This window comes from Micromys minutus (genome assembly GCF_963924665.1).
Source record: "Micromys minutus genome assembly, chromosome: 1".
NCBI lineage: Eukaryota > Metazoa > Chordata > Mammalia > Rodentia > Muridae > Micromys > Micromys minutus.
Genome location: NC_137969.1, coordinates 257,971,259 through 257,988,545, shown reverse-complemented (window position 1 = coordinate 257,988,545; position 17,287 = coordinate 257,971,259). Strand labels below are relative to the sequence as shown.

General features: G+C 38.7%; 1 protein-coding gene across 2 annotated transcripts in view; it reads right to left on the bottom strand.

Annotated features, from left to right (window-relative positions):
- ESYT2 (extended synaptotagmin 2) overlaps nt 1–17,287 on the bottom strand; it is a 90,161-nt gene that overhangs the window by 70,197 nt on the left and 2,677 nt on the right. The window lies entirely within an intron of this gene.

Genomic DNA, 17,287 nt, shown 5'->3' with positions numbered 1-17,287 from the left:
CACAGGAGGAATGATCCACAGTCAGAAAAGTTACTGCAGTTTAAACAGGAAACCTTCTTGTTCAGGACTGTCACAGCCACAGTTTGCAAAGAGTGCAGCTATTGATTAATGCAATGTAATGTCAATTAGATGCACATTCCTGAGGTCTTTTATCTGTTGTAGCTTTGTCTGTTTCTTTTCCTTTCCATTGCATCAAGTGCATTGCCCTGTAATATGCACATCAGTCCTGTGGGGTCTGGAGGACAGTTTTCTTGGAGTTTTCCACCATCTCTGACTTTTACAATCGTTTTGCTTACTCTTTGAAGACTAAACCTACATATCATGGGAATAGAAGAATAAATCCTGTTTAAAGGGATAGAAAATATCTTTAACAAAATCATAGATTTCCCAAATACGTAAGGACAGAAATGCCTATATTAAGTTGCAAGAAACATAGAACATCAAATAGATACACTAAGAAAGAACTCCCCACATTATACAATAATCATAGAACAAAGAAAGAACATTGAAAGCTGTAAGAGAGAACATCCATGTCATATATAAAAGGCAGGCCTGATGAATGGAACCCAACTTTTCAATAGACTAGAAAAGCCAGAAGGGTCTAGAAAAGTGTTCTACAAATTCTAAAAGATTACAGAAGCAACCCAGAGTATTATATTTAGCAAAACTGTCAGTTAGGATTGAAGAAGAAATACTCTTCATAATAAAAACAGATTTAAGGAATTTATGACTATTAAGTAAACTCTACAGAAGATGATAGAAGGAAAACTTCAGTTTGAAGAGAAAATACACCCAAGAAAGAATAAGAATAAACAACTATATCAGTTTAAAAAAGGAGAAGAAAACATCATCAATATAACAAAATGACAGGAATTAATATATATTGTTCAATTAAAAACTATTAATTATCTCAATTTCTCAATGAAGAAATACAGAGTAACTGATTAGAAGAGGAGGAGGAAGAGGAAGAAGAGGAAGAAGAGGAAGAACAACAACAACAATAATAACAACAACAATGTGTTAGTCAGGGTTTTATTGCTGTGTACAGACACCATGACCAAGGCAAGTCTTATAAATAACAGCATTTAATTGAGGCTGGCTTACAGGTTCAGAGGTTCAGTCCTGTCCCGCGCAACCGTCTCGCCTGCAAGAACGACGCGGCACACGAAATAGAATCCTTCTGCGGTAAACTTTATTATCCTCGAGAACCAGCACTTGTTACACGTGACGAAAAAGACGAAGAAGACCAAGAAGTCCAAGAAGACGAACAGGACGAACAAGACGAACGAGATCCACGAGACGAACGAGATCCACGAGACGAACGAGATCAACGAGAGAGAGAAACTATCTAGCCCGTCCCCTTATAAAGGGATCAGTCCTTGCCTTGGACGCGGAGCCCCCTGATTGGTTGAAACTCATCAGGCCCTATGACGCCACGGAAGAGGCAGAGCTCAAGGAGTGGAAAGTTACCCAGCACGTGCGCACATGGCTTGTTTACTGCTAACTCCAGCCGGATATCAGCGCCATCTTGTAATGCAGAATGTGCAGGCGGCGCCCCACACAGTCCACTATCATCAAGACAAGAGCATGGCAGCATCCAGGCAGACATGGTGTAGGAGGAGCTGAGAGTTCTACATCTTCATACAAAGGAAGCCAGGAACAGACTAAGCATCCTCAGGCAGCTAGGAGGAGTGTCTCCAAACCCACCCTGAGAGTAACACACTTCCTCCAACAAGGCCATACCTTCTAATAGGGCCACTCCCTGGGCCAAGCATATGCAAACCATCACAAACAACAACAGGACCCATCCTTTTGTTGCTTCTAAGAAGTGTCCTTCACAATCAAAGAAAGTCACTACCCTTTGCCTAAAAAGTGGGAAGATATATTCCAAGCAAATGGAACAAAGAAACAGGCAGGTATACCTATTCTAATTTCTGACAAAATAGACTTCAAACCAAAATTAGGCAGGATAGGGAAGGACTCTACATACTTACCAAAAGAAAAATTCACCAAAAAAGGCATTGCATTTTTTACCATCTATGTCCCAAACACAAAGGCACACAAGTTTATTTTTAAAAAAATACTACAACTTAAGCCATATACATTCACCCTTACACACTGATAATGGGAGACTTTAATACCCCACTATCTCTCATGAATAGGACAGATTACCCAGACAAGAACAAAATAAAGATATAATGGAACAGATGCCATAGACTAAATGAACCTAACATATTACAGAACATTCCTTCTTCACTGCATCTCATGGAACATTCTCCAAGACTGATTACATACTCAGCCACACAGTGAGTCTTAATAGATACAAGAAAATCAAAGTAACACTCTGTATCCTATCTGACAACCATAGATTAAAGTTAGGCATCAACAACAGAAACAAGAGAAACCTTATAAAGGTATGGAAACTGAACAACTTTCTACTAAATGAATAATGGCTCAAGAGAGAAATTAAGAATTTCTAGAATTGGGTGAAAATTAATACACAACAAACCCAAGCTTATGGGACACAATGAAAGCAGTTCTAAGAGGCAAGCTCATAGCACTAACTGCCTACATTTAAAGAGCTCATACTTGCAACTTAGCTGCACACCTGCTCTAGAAAAACAGAAGAAACCACACCCAAAAGGAGTAGATGGTAAGAAATAACCAAACTCAAGGGTAAAACAAATAAAACAAGAAAACAAAAACAAAAAAATAGAAACATTAATGAAACAATGTTGATTTGAGAAAAATCAATAAAACCCTTATCCAAATTAACTACAATGTGGAGAAAGAAGATCCAAATTAACAAAATTAGAGATGAAAAGGGAGACATAACAACAGACACCACAGAAATCAACACCAAAAGCAGCCAATCTACACATTTAATTCAATTCTCATCAAAATCCCAGAATGATCCTTCACAGAAATTGAAAATCTTAAATTTTATTTGGAAGCAAAAATAACCCAGGATAGACAAGACAACCATGAGTAATAAAAGAACTGTTGGACGTGTTACTATTCTTAATTTTATGTTAACCCTTTAGATGTACTTCAATAAAAACAGCATGTTACTGGCATAAATACAAACACATTGATCAATAGAACCAAATTAAGAATCTGGATCTGGATATAAGTCTCCAAATTATTTTACAAAGAGACAAAAACAAAACAAAAAAAAAAGCAACAAAGCCACATTGGATAAAACAGGTTAAGAGGTTATCTTCAACATGTGGTACTTGTTAAACTGATAGTTACATGCAGGAGAATAAAACCAGATCCTTAACCCTCACCTGCATAAACCTCAGGCATCAATATAAGACCTGCAACCCTGAACTGGGTAGCGAATAAAGGAGGGAATACACTTGAAATAATAGGCACAAGAAAAAACTTTCTGAACAGGACCTGATAAATAGGACTACACGAAATAAAAAGCTTCTTTACAACAAAGAACAGTCTCATTCCAGGGAAGAGACAGTTTACTGAGGGGGTGGGGGAGGGGCGAAACTATATTTGACAGGTTAGTTTCTACACAAAGAACTAAAAAAACTAAACATAAAAAATTCTAATTAAATGTTGGAGCAAGGAACTAAACAGAGTTTAAAAAGATAAAAAAAGTAAAATAAAAAAAAAAAAAAAAAAAAAAAAAACAAATAGATGAGAAACATTTTTTTCAAACATGCAACTTCTGTCTTAGTCCAAGTCTCCATTGTGATGGAACACCATGACCAAAAGCAACTTGGTGGGGGAAAGGGCTTATTTAACTTATATAACTTCCACAACACTGTCATCATCCAAGGAGGCTAATGCAGGAACTCAAATAGGGTAGGAACCTGGAGGCAGGAACTGATGCAGAAGCCTTGGTTGGGTGCTGCTTACTGGCTTGCTCTTCATGGCTTGCTCAGCCTGCTTTCTTACAGGACTCAAGACCACCAGCTCAGTGGTGGCATCACCTACAATGGACTGGACTCTCCTCACTAATTAAGAAAATGTCCTACAAGCCTGCCTACAACCCTATCTCATAGAGGCAATTTTTCAATTAAGGTTCCCTCTGGTCCAATGACTCTAGCTTGTGTCAAGTTGACATAAAACTAGCTAGGACATCAGCCATCAGGGAAACGCAAATTAAAGCTACTTTAAGATTTCATTTTACCCTGATCAGAATGGCTAAGATTAAATTAAAAAAAAAAAAGCTGGAAAGGGAAACACTTATTCCTTGCTAGAATTAGTGCAAAGTAGTTCAAACAATATATAGATCAGTGTGAAGGTTGCTCAATAAGATAGAAAGAGATCTATCAAATACTCCAACTAAACTATTGCAGTAGTTACCTTTTTGTTGCTATGATAACACACTATGATTAGAAGCAGTTTATAAAAGGAAAAAGTTTGCTTGAGATTCTGGTTCCATAGGGGTAAGAGTTCATCACTGAAAACAGGCATAGTAGCAAGTGGCAGGAATTGAGATAGGAGCAGAAACCTGAGAGCTTACATCTTCAAATGCAAACACAAAGAAGAGAGTGGACATAGATGAGTGTGTTGCTTTGAACAGGAATGGCCTCCACGGAATCATGTGTTTGAATACTTGGCCTGTAAGGAGTGGCACTATTAGGAGGTGTGGACTTGTTCGAGTAGTAGGTGTGGCTTTATCAGGACAGGTATAGCACTAAGGGGTGGGCTTTGAGATCTTGGAAATGCAATTCAATTTTGTCCCTGATAGCTTTGGATCAAGACATAGAACTCAGCTCCTTCTCCAGCACCACGTTGGCCTGCACACTGCCATGCTTCTCACTATGATGATAATGGAATAAACTTCTGAACAGTAAAGCAGCCCCAATTAAACATTTTCCTTTATAAGAGTTGCTGTGATTATAGTGTCTCTTTCACAGCAATAAAACTCTAAGACAGTGAGGCTATATATTTTCAAAGCCCAACATACTTCGTCCAGCAAGGCTACATCTCCTAAGTTTCCTCATATAGCACCACCAACTAGAGACCATATGTTCAATGCCTACAATGATAGGGGACATTTCTCATTCAAACCAACACAACTATTCTTGAGCAAACATTCAAAGAACTCTATCTTACTATAATGATACTTGCTCATCCAGCTTCATGGCTGCTCCATAACAACAGTCACAAAACAGACAATGTCCTCATCTTGAAGCTTTATCCTTTCTAGCTAGCTTTCATAGTGCTGGAATGTCTTATGCATACTACTGGAGAAGAAAAGTAATCATCAGTCTTATCTAGCTTTGAACCCTGTGAGCTATAACAACTAGCTTGGCAAGTCATGGCCACAAGTTCAATAGCGGCAAGAATGTTTGGGAGTAACTGTTGTGGCTTGAATGAGAATGGTCTCCATTGGTTCATATACTTGAATACTTGGCTCCTAGTTGGTGAAACTGTTTGGGAAGGACAGGGAGGTGTGGCCTTATAGGAGGAGGTATATCACTGGATGTGGGCTATGAGATTTCAAAACACCCATGCTATTCATATTTAGTTTTCTGTCTCTGCCTATTGTATGTCTCAAGAAATGAGCTCTCAGCTACCTCTCCAGTGCCGTGCCTGCCTCCCTGCTGTCACGCTCTTTGCTATTGCCTCTATTACCCCAGAAATCATGAGCTTCATATTAAATAGTTATTTTGATAAGTTAGTTGTCTAAGTAATAGCAAAGTCATGACAAAAATAAAATTTCATACTGAGAGTGTGGTATTGCTCTGACAGACCTGACCATACCTGTTTTCTTCTCCCTCTCTCAGAAGTGTAAAGACTTTGGAACTTTGAACTAGGAAACTGGTTGAATGCTCTAAGTGGGGTTTGATGGACCATCCTAGTAGAAGCATAGAAAATATAATTGTTGAGAGCTCTGTAGACTATGGAGGCCACAGCTCAAGAAGTTTCAGAGGAACAACATTAGCAGCAAATGGGCTAAAGACCACTCTAGTGTATTTTATCAAGCACAGTGGCCAGTTTTTTCTCTTGTCCTAAGAATCTGTGTAAGGCTAAATTGAAACATTTTGGACTAATTTCTTTGACAGAGACAACTTCAAGACAGACCAGTATTGACTATATACCAGGGTTACAAATGATCACTCTTATGCAGACTTACAATGAAAAAGAACAAGCAGAGCAAAAGAAATAAAATTGAAGAGAAAAAGAGCTCAAGGAAATTTCATGTTGGAGCCAAATCTTGTGTTGACAGAAATAAGAAGAAATGTAATAAAGGGAGTATGCCTTTGGGCTAGACCGCACCCAGGTAATCCTGCAATCTGGGGTTAGGAAAGAAAAGCCTAAAGAATTGTATGTTCCTAAGGAGCAACAACAAATCATAGCTTATACAAATACAGTGGGGGGAAGGAGGGGGACGAGGAGGACAGGTTCCATCCCAAACAGGCCTCAGAACTTAACAGCATCATCCATGTGGTGGTTCTGGTTTTACTCAATGATTCAAGAAAGCCCTGCCTGCCTGCTGTCACACTCTTGCCAAAAGTGTATTGCCTCTACTTCCCCAGAAATCATGATTATAATATGAGGCCAGCTATGTACCAGGAAAACGGAGGCCTAGAGACACTGCAATCAAGCTGTTAAAGTTCAAAGTCAAGATTGCACTGGAGACTCAAAAGTACTGGTGCCAGAGCTGAGGGGTATCTATCTACCTGAGAGAGCTGCATACAAGGAGTAGAAGCAGCCCAAAAGAGAGAAGTATGTCCCAGTCAGCAAAATGGGAATAATGGAGCTGTCGAACCCTTGGACATCTACATGGAGTTACAGGATTTGGAATCGCCCCTGTTGGAATTTGGTCTTGCTATGGTCCAGTATTTCTTCACTATGCCCATGTCACCACTTTTGGAAGAGCAAAATAAATTCTGTGCCATTGTATATACTTTGCACATTGCAGGTATGTAATTTGCTTTTTGATTTTACAGGGTGTTAAAATTAATAGATTGCTTTGAGTCTCCAAAGAGATGAGAGACTCTTAAACAGTCCTGAGACTGAAAGACTATGGGGAGTTTTGAATTTAAACTAAATGCATTCTGTATTATTATATGGTTACAAGCCTACAGGGGCCAGGGAGTTGGCTGTAGTGGTTTGAATGTTTTGTCATGGCAATAGAAAAGTAACTAAGATGGTAATCGAGCACTTTCAGACTGATTTAAAGGCCTAATCCATAAGATGGAAACCATATCCCATGCATTAGCAGGGCCAAGAACCTATGGCTAGATAGGTTTTAGGCATTACTGCTATTATTCTTCTAAATGAATAGTATTAAATTGAACCTAAATGACTTGTTGCTGTATCCACAGAATTGTAATACTCTCAGCCCACATCAGAAGTGTCTTGCAGGTGTCAATTAATGGTGTGTGTCTGTGTGTGTGTGTGTGTGTGTGTGTGAGAGAGAGAGAGAGAGAGAGAGAGAGAGAGAGAGAGAGAGAGAGCGAGAGAGAGAGAGACAGAGACAGAGACAGAGACAGAGACAGAGAGAGAGATACAGATGCTTCCCTGATCGTTTGATCATTTCTGAAGAGGGAGTGGAAAGATCTGTCAGAGGTGGATGACCAAAATGAAAGTGTTTTTCCAGATAATAGGATAGATGCACATATGAGTTCACAACAGTTGTGGAAGCAAACGAAATGCCATCATGCAGTGGGAGGTAAGCATGAAATCCCATCCCTAGCTTAGGAGTTAGTAGCAATTTCTAATTGTTGAGACAGAAGTCCATTTTCAAGGATGTGATTCCTGTTAGGTTAACTGAGTTCGGAGTAGCCCTCTTCCTGAAGAATATTTGAGAAGCACAAATTAATTTGATGAGTTAAAAAAAAAAGACTTGAAATTGGCTAAGTAGATTTAAAAGAAAGGAGAAGAGTGAATAGATAAAAATAAATTATATAAAAATTCTTAAAGAATTAATTAAAATATTTTTAAAGATGTACTTATTTTTATTTTCTATGTAACAATGCTTCACCCATATATGTGTGTGTGTATATATGTATGTATGTATGTATGTATGTATGTATGTATGTATATATGTATGTACATACACCACATGCATACCTGGTGCCCAAAGAAGACAAAGAGGCCACTGGATCCCCTGGAACTGGAGTTAGGGATGGCTGTGAACCACCACATGGGTGCTTGTCTTCTGCAAGAGCTGTAAATACTCTTATTATGTAAAGGCTCATCTCTCCAGCCTTAAAAAAGTAATTTTAAAAAATCATAACCTTTACTTCTAATACTTGGGTAGCAGAGACAGGAAGATCTCTAAGTCTGAAGCTAGTCTAATCTATACAGTGAGTTCCAGGACAGCTAGGACTACATAAAGAAACTCGGTCTCAAAAATAAACAAACAGCTAAGGACTGGTGAGATAGCTAAGTTGAGTAGAGTAATACCAACTCCTACATGCTGTTCTTTAATTTCTAAGCACATGCCATGGCAAATGTGTGTCTCCACATACACAGACACAGACACAGACACAGACACAGACACACACACACACAAATTTTAATATACCAGGTAAATTAAACTACAGACACAAGAAGTCACATATTGTATAATTCTATTTTTATATAAACTATCCAGAATAGGTAAACCCACTGAAACAGCAAGCAGCTTCACGATAGGCATTTTAAAACTGACTTAATAACCTCCCATCCTGACCTCCAGTGACCTACTTTCAAATCATCTTTCCTGGCAGAGCCACCATTTCTGCACCTGGAGCTGTCATTCACATTCTCTCTCACCCCCTTTCTATTTTCCCCTCCCAGCACTACTTCCATAAAACTTGGCCTCTTCTTCATCTTCAGACCATCTGGTGGTTACTGTCAAGCCTGTCTTTTAAAAAACACTTGCCACACTAGTCCATATTTGATGTTACCTAGGGTCTGGCAGCTAAAGCTAAACTCCTCTACCATGGATTTCAGAGCCATGCTTTGCTGTTGAAATCTTTCAGTTCTCAGAGATGCCTTTCTGGTGATTATATGGACCTTTTTATTATATTTTGTTGGATGCATTCTATATCAAAACACTCAATTCTTAGGTACTAGGGCTATAGTGGAAAATGGAAATAACCCAGTGATAGTTTGCTACCATGTACAAGGATCCTAGATTCAACCCCCAACAGTGTAGAAACAAAAACCTGGTAGATAAATTCTTAGCAACAACATAAAATAGACATATTATGGTAAAAACAAAAACTGTAGGGCTTCTAGGGCTACTCCAGTGGGAACTGTGGGCTCTGTCCAGTGGGAACAGAGAAAGCAAAGGGTATCGATGTGGTGAGAGAAGTGACTCAGGCCAGAAGGCTAGAGCACATCAGTCAAAGCTGCACATGTCTGTAACTCAGGTGATGACACAAGATCACATTTGCTTGCCTGTGCCTAGCAGTTCACTGAACCTTGCCTTACTCGCGCCCCACAGGGAATAGTGAGGCTTATCTCAATTCCCTTTCTAGTGAGGACATCAGAAGCACAAAATTAGGAAGGGTGGATCTCACTGAGGTGTGACTGATTCACAAAGACCAGATCCAGAGTCTGAACTCTTGGTCTCTGCTGGCAACTTTTCACAATTAGCAATGCATCCAAGGCATGAACTAGCCACGTGGGCAAACTTACAGAAGAACAAGACGATCCAATAAGTCTCAGAAATCCCAAAGCGCTATCACAAACCATAAAACCACTATTTGAGATGAGAACATTCTTGTCAACAAATTTTAATATCGCCCACACAGGAAGAACATTCTGGAGTTATGACTCATTGTGGAGGGAATGTCTTTTGTAAAAGTCATTTTTTTATAAGAAGAGCTAGAGATAAACCTACCATGTCTTTTTAAAAAATGCAACTTTATGTGTATGAGTATTTTCCCTAAATGCAAGTCTGTGCACCATGTACGTGCCCGATGCCCGTGGAGGTCAGAAGAGAGCTCAAATCCCTCGGAACTGGAGTTATAGACAGTTGTGAACCTAGGAATCAAACCCAGGTCCTTGAAAGAACAACCAGAACCGTTCACCTCTAAGCCATCTCTCTAAGCCCTCTATGGTGTCTTAAAATGTCTTACCATTCACAACAAACACTGCCTTCCACCTAGACTTTTATGTATGTAATTATCATGTTATTCTAATGTGTTTAAAAATCATCCATATAGCCTTTACATAACTCAAGTACTCTTTTGTAACTTGAAAAAAACAGATAAAATCACTCAAAATCTAGTTTTAACTTTCTTGACCACATAATATCCAACACTGTTGTTTTCCAAATGTCTCTACCAACAAACAATAATATTCTATAAGACAAGGAATATTCCGAAAATCATAATCATATTTCTAAAGATTAAAAAGATAACTTACAAAATAATGTCCAATAGAGAAAGAAAAATACAGTAAAATGTTGTTCTCTGAAAAACAAGACCACACCCACGTTGAAGATTCTGTAAATTGATTAGCTGATTGTAACTTCCTGAATGTGGAGTACTGTACACCAAGGGCCTGAATTACTTAGATCTATCTTTAGTCTCCTGAGAAGCTATTTATCACCTAGCTTTATATCTATCCAACAGCCTCTGACTATCAAGTTGAACCTTTAGGATGTATTAACTTAGACTACTAGCTTCCATCAACGCAAAAGTTAAAAATGTCATTAGACAGATCTGAGACCTGGAAAAGATGTTACTCTACTTGGTAACAAACTGTTTACTAGATGTCCCCATCAACATATTTGGTAAACACACCAAGTTAAGACTGTATTTACTCTGAGGGTATAAAAGTTCATGTAATCACTATGTAATAGAGAGGATGAGAATACCCTAAGTCTCTTTGGAAATTGTAATCAATTTTCAATACATTGGATGAATGTCCTCATGCTAATTTCTACTAGAGATGAAGTCTGAAGGAATCTAGCCCTTTGTGAAATACATCTCAAAGGTGGAATTTCTGATAGTTCTTCATTAGCAGGTATCAACAAACTTATAACTAGTAAAATGGTTTTTGTCTCCTTGAGTGACAATTTAGGTTAGGAATTAATGCACAAACACAGCAATCAACCAGTTCTTCAAACTGGAAGCTCATAAACACCCTTGCCTCCATGTCCCAGAATTTTCTTCATTATTTGTCTGTAAATGTTTTGGATCTATTCAGGAGAAATTTTAGAAATCTATGGGCAACTCCTGACCTTGCACTTACAAGTGCACCACACCTATAATCCTAGGTATTCCAGAGCCTGAAACAGAAGGATCCTCTCAGCCAGGAGCCGGAAACTGGAAGAGACAGCCATCAAAAGTGGAGGAAAGAAAGGAAGAGAGGAAAACAGCAGAGGGGAGGCAAGACAATGAAATCTTACAAAGCTCTCTTAAGAGACATGTGCAGTTTTGAAATAAGCTATGAATACATTGTTTTTTGTAGCTCTGAACCCTAAGAAAGATGTTGCAGCTTTTCGTGTCATTTACTAAAAAAACAGAGGAAAGAGTTCATATAGCCACTTAAACAGTAAAACAGGACATTCTGGGGAACCTGAATGTGTTTCTGGGCCATGGTTACTTATATTTGGTACAAAGTTAACCATTTCTTACTTTAAAACAAAAACTATTTTGTATCAAAAATACTATATGCATAGTATAGTATATGCATCAAGACTAAGAAATGCTAGCTAAACAGAGTGGCATACACCTATAATTCCAGATAGACAGAAGGCTGAAGCAAGTTCAAGGTCAGCCTGAACTACACAGTAAGTTTAAGGTCAGCAACTTAGCTCGAAAAAAATATTAAAATTATTAAAGAGCCTGGCACGTACCTCAATAATAGAGAGAGCAGCTGCCTCGTATATGCAAGGCCCTGGATTCAACCCTGGAATTACTAAAAACCGTATAGCTATATCTATAGACAAAAATTTCCCACTAAAGGTCAGTATGGTTATTACTAATTAGGATTTGAGGTTACTCCCCCCACACAATTTATTCTTCTTGAAAGCTTAAAATGTTCTAGAATGAGGGTATATTCTTCTTACATCAGAAAAATTATGTTTCAAATACCTATTAATCCATTAACATATGTTATAAAGAAAAATACAACTGGATGTTTGTTTAAAAAAATGCTGTCTGACTAAACAACAACCACAGTCAATCCCAGTTTCAATTACAGGTTTACAAACACGGATAAAGGTGACAAGACACTGTCCTACTCTCTCTCTCCAGCACTGCGGGGCGGACTAGTCCTAGAGTTCAGTCACCAGGCACAAAAAGACCTGAAGACACACAAGGTGACCTAAAAGAGATGCTTGACTTTGCATTGACACTTCCACCTGTTGAACTAGATGTTCAGAGGCATCCCAGAAAAGAGTGCCCATAAAACATCTATAAGCATCCATAAGAAGCAACAATTAGGGCTGGAGAGATGGCTCAGTGGTTAAGAGCACTGACTGCCCTTCCAGAGGTCGTGAGTTCAATTCCCAGAAACCACATGGTGGCTCACAACCATCTGTAATGGGATCTGATGCCTTCTACTGGTGTGTCTGACAGCTACAATGAACTCATAATCATAAAAAAAGAAAAACCAATTAACAATAACACAGCATAAAATTAGATCTACACACACTGATAACCATCAATACACCTTATAGTTTTAATTCTTATCAAGAAAATCTTTGTTATCACTGAGCAAGCCTAGAGGGTAACATCTGTAATCCTAACACTTGGTTAGACTTAGGTGAAAGGTATGCTTTGAGTTCAGAAACAAACTGGGTCACAAGTGGTGAGTTCCAAGAAGCCTAAGCTATAAAGTAACGCCACCTCAAAAAGGAAATGAAAACTTTTTAAAATTAGGTTGATTTAAAGATCATTGCTATTCCTTTACTAAATGTACAAAATGCCCTAAAAGCATGAAGAAAGGAAGGAAGGGAGGGAAGAAAGGAGGGAAGAAGGGAGGGAGGGACGGAGGGAGGAAGGGAGGAAAAAGAGAAATGCATACACTTTACCAACTAGGACTTAATAAAAGGGCTATATTGCTTTTAAAAAATCAGTAGTTCAGAGCCAAAAAAAAAAAAAAGTTTTACACCAGATTTTTCCTAAACAAATGATCTTTAGTATACTTGCCAGTAAATATAGAAAGGTATATAGCCACCTCATTAAATTTATAATCTGCTGGCAACTAACCATCAAGGACATTTGAACATTATGGACTAATTTTTGTTATTAATTTTTAAAAAATCTATTCATTTTTATGCATTTTGTCTGAATTTATATATGTAAGTCACATGCATGTCTGGTGCTTAAGGAGGTCAGAAGGAGGCATAGTATCCTCTGGAACTGGAGTTACAGTTAACTATGAGTTACGATGTGGGTGCCTGGGGTCAAACTCAGATCCTTTGGGAAAGCAACAAGTGCTCTTAATCTTGAAACTATCTCTCCAGCCCCTGGACTACATATTTAATATATTTTTCCTGAATGAAAAAGTAACTGTTTTAGGGCTAGAGCTATAACGCAGTTGGCAGAATGCTTGCCTAGGCTGTACAAGGTCCTGGGCCTGACCCTCAGAACCGAACAAACCAGACATGGTGACACACACCTATAACTCTGGCATCAAGAGGAGGAAAGAGGAGGATCATCCTCAGCTACACGGTGATTTGATGCTAGCCTGGCAAACATGAGACCCACTCTCGAATAAGGAAACAAAATAAAAGAATAAAATCTTAAATATTTTCATATTTTTAACTTTTACAAGACAAGAAAACCAGGAAAGAGTAGAAGGGAAATATTAATCAAAGGACATAAATTTCAGTTAGGAGGAATAAGTTTTGGGTCTCTATTGTAGATCATGCTAACTACATTAATAACAATTTTATTTTCTCTCTATAAAATAGCAAATGAACCCATAAGCAACAGTTTTAAAACCCTTCCCATGAAATGTGCTAGTTCCTTCAAATATAACCTATTCTAGAAAAAAATTAGCAAAAGTAAATGACCCAATTTAAAAAATTGTAGGATTTGGTGCTGGACAAACCCCAGTGTTGACAAATCTCAGTGTCTGAGTACTGGATGCTCTAGCAGAGGACTGGCTTTGGTTCCAGCACCCAAAGAGCAGCTCACAAACATCTATAATGGCAGTGCTTGTGTATCTAACACCCCCTTTTGGCACTCCATAGACACTACACACATAAACATACTTAAAAATAAGAAGGCAAGACACTAACATATAAAAATAAATCCTTTTCAAGTTTCTTTAAAAATGAAATAAAAATAAGTAAATTAAAAGCAAATGACAGCAAAACCAGAAGATATCTATAAATAAAATGGTGGGAAAATGATCTTGTACAAAGACAGCTACAGAGACATTAGGACTTTCTTAAGAACTATGCTGCTCAGACTGGGAAGATGGCCCAGTGGTTAATAGCACTGACTATTCTTCTAGACAATCTGGGTTTGATTCCTAGCACCTACATAGTGGCTAACAATCTCCTGCAATTACACAATTTCTGCCTACACAAAATGTATAGGGCACAACAACACAAGTACTACTTTGCCTGGACATTTTCTAGAAACTACAGTGACAGGGGAACGAGTCCGAAACATGCTGCATGTTTCCTTTTCTGATTTCACAATCTTACATCTGAACACATTACCATTTCTCTTGCTCTGCCCAAGCTCTACATGTCTACAGAACGTGGGGTATTTTTAATTAGGTACCTGCAAATTGCCAAAACTGTGTATGAAACCCAAGGAAGGAACACCTTTCTTCTTCGTTTTTTAAAGCCTATGTACAGTTCAGTGGAAGCATTTCTGTTTCTACTACGAAGAGTCTGGGCAAATCCACGGGGGCACTTCTGCTCCTTATACCTCAGAGTGTGGGAGGGTCCAGTGGGGCTTCTGTCTCACAGAACGTGCCATCATCATTGTCATTGTTCACATCAAATCTGACACTCATTTTTAAAAAAAACTGGTTAACCATTTTGTTTACATTTCAAACGTTACCGTCTTCCTGGTCTCTCCACCACCCCACACCACTTCATTGCCCTACCCTTTGTCTCTATGAGCATGCACACCCACCCATCTACCCACTCCTGCCTTACCCTAGCATTCCCTACACTGAGGCATCAAGCCTCCACAGGACCAAGTGCCTCCCTTTCCCCTGATGCCAGATGAGGCAGTCCTCTACAACAAGCAGACAGAGACATGGGTCCCGCCATGTATACTCTTTGGTTGCTGATTTAGTCCCTGGGAACTCTGAGAGTTCGGTCAGCTGATACTGTTATTTTTCCTATGGGATTGCAATCCTCAACTCCTTCAGCTCTTCCCCAACTCTTCCATTGGAGTCCCGGGGCTCAGTTCAATGGTTGGCTGTGAGTATTTGCATCTATCTTCGTCAAGTGCTGGCAGAGCCTCTCATAGAACAGCCTTCTGTCTGCAAGCACATCTTGGCATCAGCAATGGTGTCAGGGTTTGGTGTCTGCAGGAATGGAATGGATTGTACTGTGGGGCAGTCTCTGGAAGGCCTTTCCTTCAGCCTCTGCTCCATTTTTGTTCCTGCATTTCCTTTCGACAGGGACAATCCAGGTTAAAATTTTTTAGACAGGTGGATGGGCCCATCCCTCCACTGGAAGCCATGTCTATCTACTGGAAGTGGTCTCTTTAGGTTCTATCTCCCTGGTGTTGGGTACTTCAGCAAATGTCATCTCCATTGGGTCCTGATACTCATTTGTATACATATTCCCCTTACCAAAAAAACCCTCCCTGATCCTTTCTTCAAACCATATGTGATTGAACACAGTCAAAAGAATGACACACAGTGAACAATGCCTTCGGGAACTGAGAGAGAGGTTCCAGGAAAAAAAGCAGAGAACCTATTACCTCAAGTGTCTTTTGTTCCCTGGATTGTTCTGAATGTAATTTTGTGCCTCCTGTGACAAACAATTACATTCAATTTATAAGGTATTTTTATTCTTTCTTATTGGATGTCACTACACAGCTATAGAACTAATCTGGTGAAAGAACATGCAAGTGCCATTTGCAGTGTACCCTAAACCTGGACATGGCCATCTGCCTTGCTCTCATGCTTTCTCAGTCATAACCTATATTATTAACCTATATTATGTGCCACACAACTAACTGTTTAAACTGGTCTGTCCTGAGAAAGTTATGGGAAAGGGCTGCTCTGTTAATATTCAGTACGTGCTTACTGGAGTTTATTTACATGTTTTTCTGATCATGTTTTTCTGAACTCAACCTTCCTTGGATCATTACTTTCTTTGTTACATTCATGTATAAAAGTAAACTGAGACTGAAGTAAGATGGTCTACAGCACTCTCAATTGTAGTCTGCCCATTCCTTCAGGCCCTCAGACCCCAAGTCCAGCAGACAAGATCTGTACAAGTCAGCTGAAAGTTAACAATATGCTACCTGAAGCTCTCCCCAGCCTACCTACTAGATTGTCTGTTACATCTACCTGGAAAGAATATAAATGTGAAGACAGGATAACTTTTAATATTTCACTGTAACAGTATGATTAAGTTCCTCTGTCATGGGAATTAAGAATGATGATTTGATAAACTGTTAACAAAATACAAAAGATCACACACAGCATATCGTAAAATTATAGGCACACAAAACCATCTACAAACTAGATTTATAGATTTACTTCACATCTATAAAGTACTCATATTTGATCTAAGTCCCATCTTTAAAATTAAAATGAGAATAATACAACTAAAGCCTTAACATACAGGCTGATAGGTACATATGTGGTAAATTTAGATTTACTGTAGTTTAAACAACAAACCAGGTATTTACTGATTATTTTTAGAAACCTCAGGACACTATGTTCTAAGTTACTGGAATATTTAGAACACATATGGCAGTGCAATCTAATTGGCCCAGCCTGTACTGCCTGGACATAACCAGGTGTGAATGTAAAGAAGAAACTCAGCAGCACCTCCATTTCATCCTCAGGTTGCTAGAAAGTACTCAGATTAAAAAATTATGTTCTACATCAAGCCGATACAAGTCTCATAAAATTTTCTGAAATTATCAAAAAAGCCAACTGCTTATTCTTTCTTTACATGAGACTACCACGTAGTCTTTTATTTATTTTGTTCTTAGATTATAGATACTCTGTGTTGGCTAGAGCTACAGTCTCCTGAACTTCCAGAAAAACACTGGGAAGAAAGCTGTCTCCCTCTAAAGGTATAAACAATAAGAGAACATATCCAAGGAAACTGGACTGTTCCCATTCTCAATAATTCACATAATGAGTACAAAAAGAACAACTTTCACCAAGTTAAGCAACAATGTACACAAGGGGTTGTTTCTCTGCC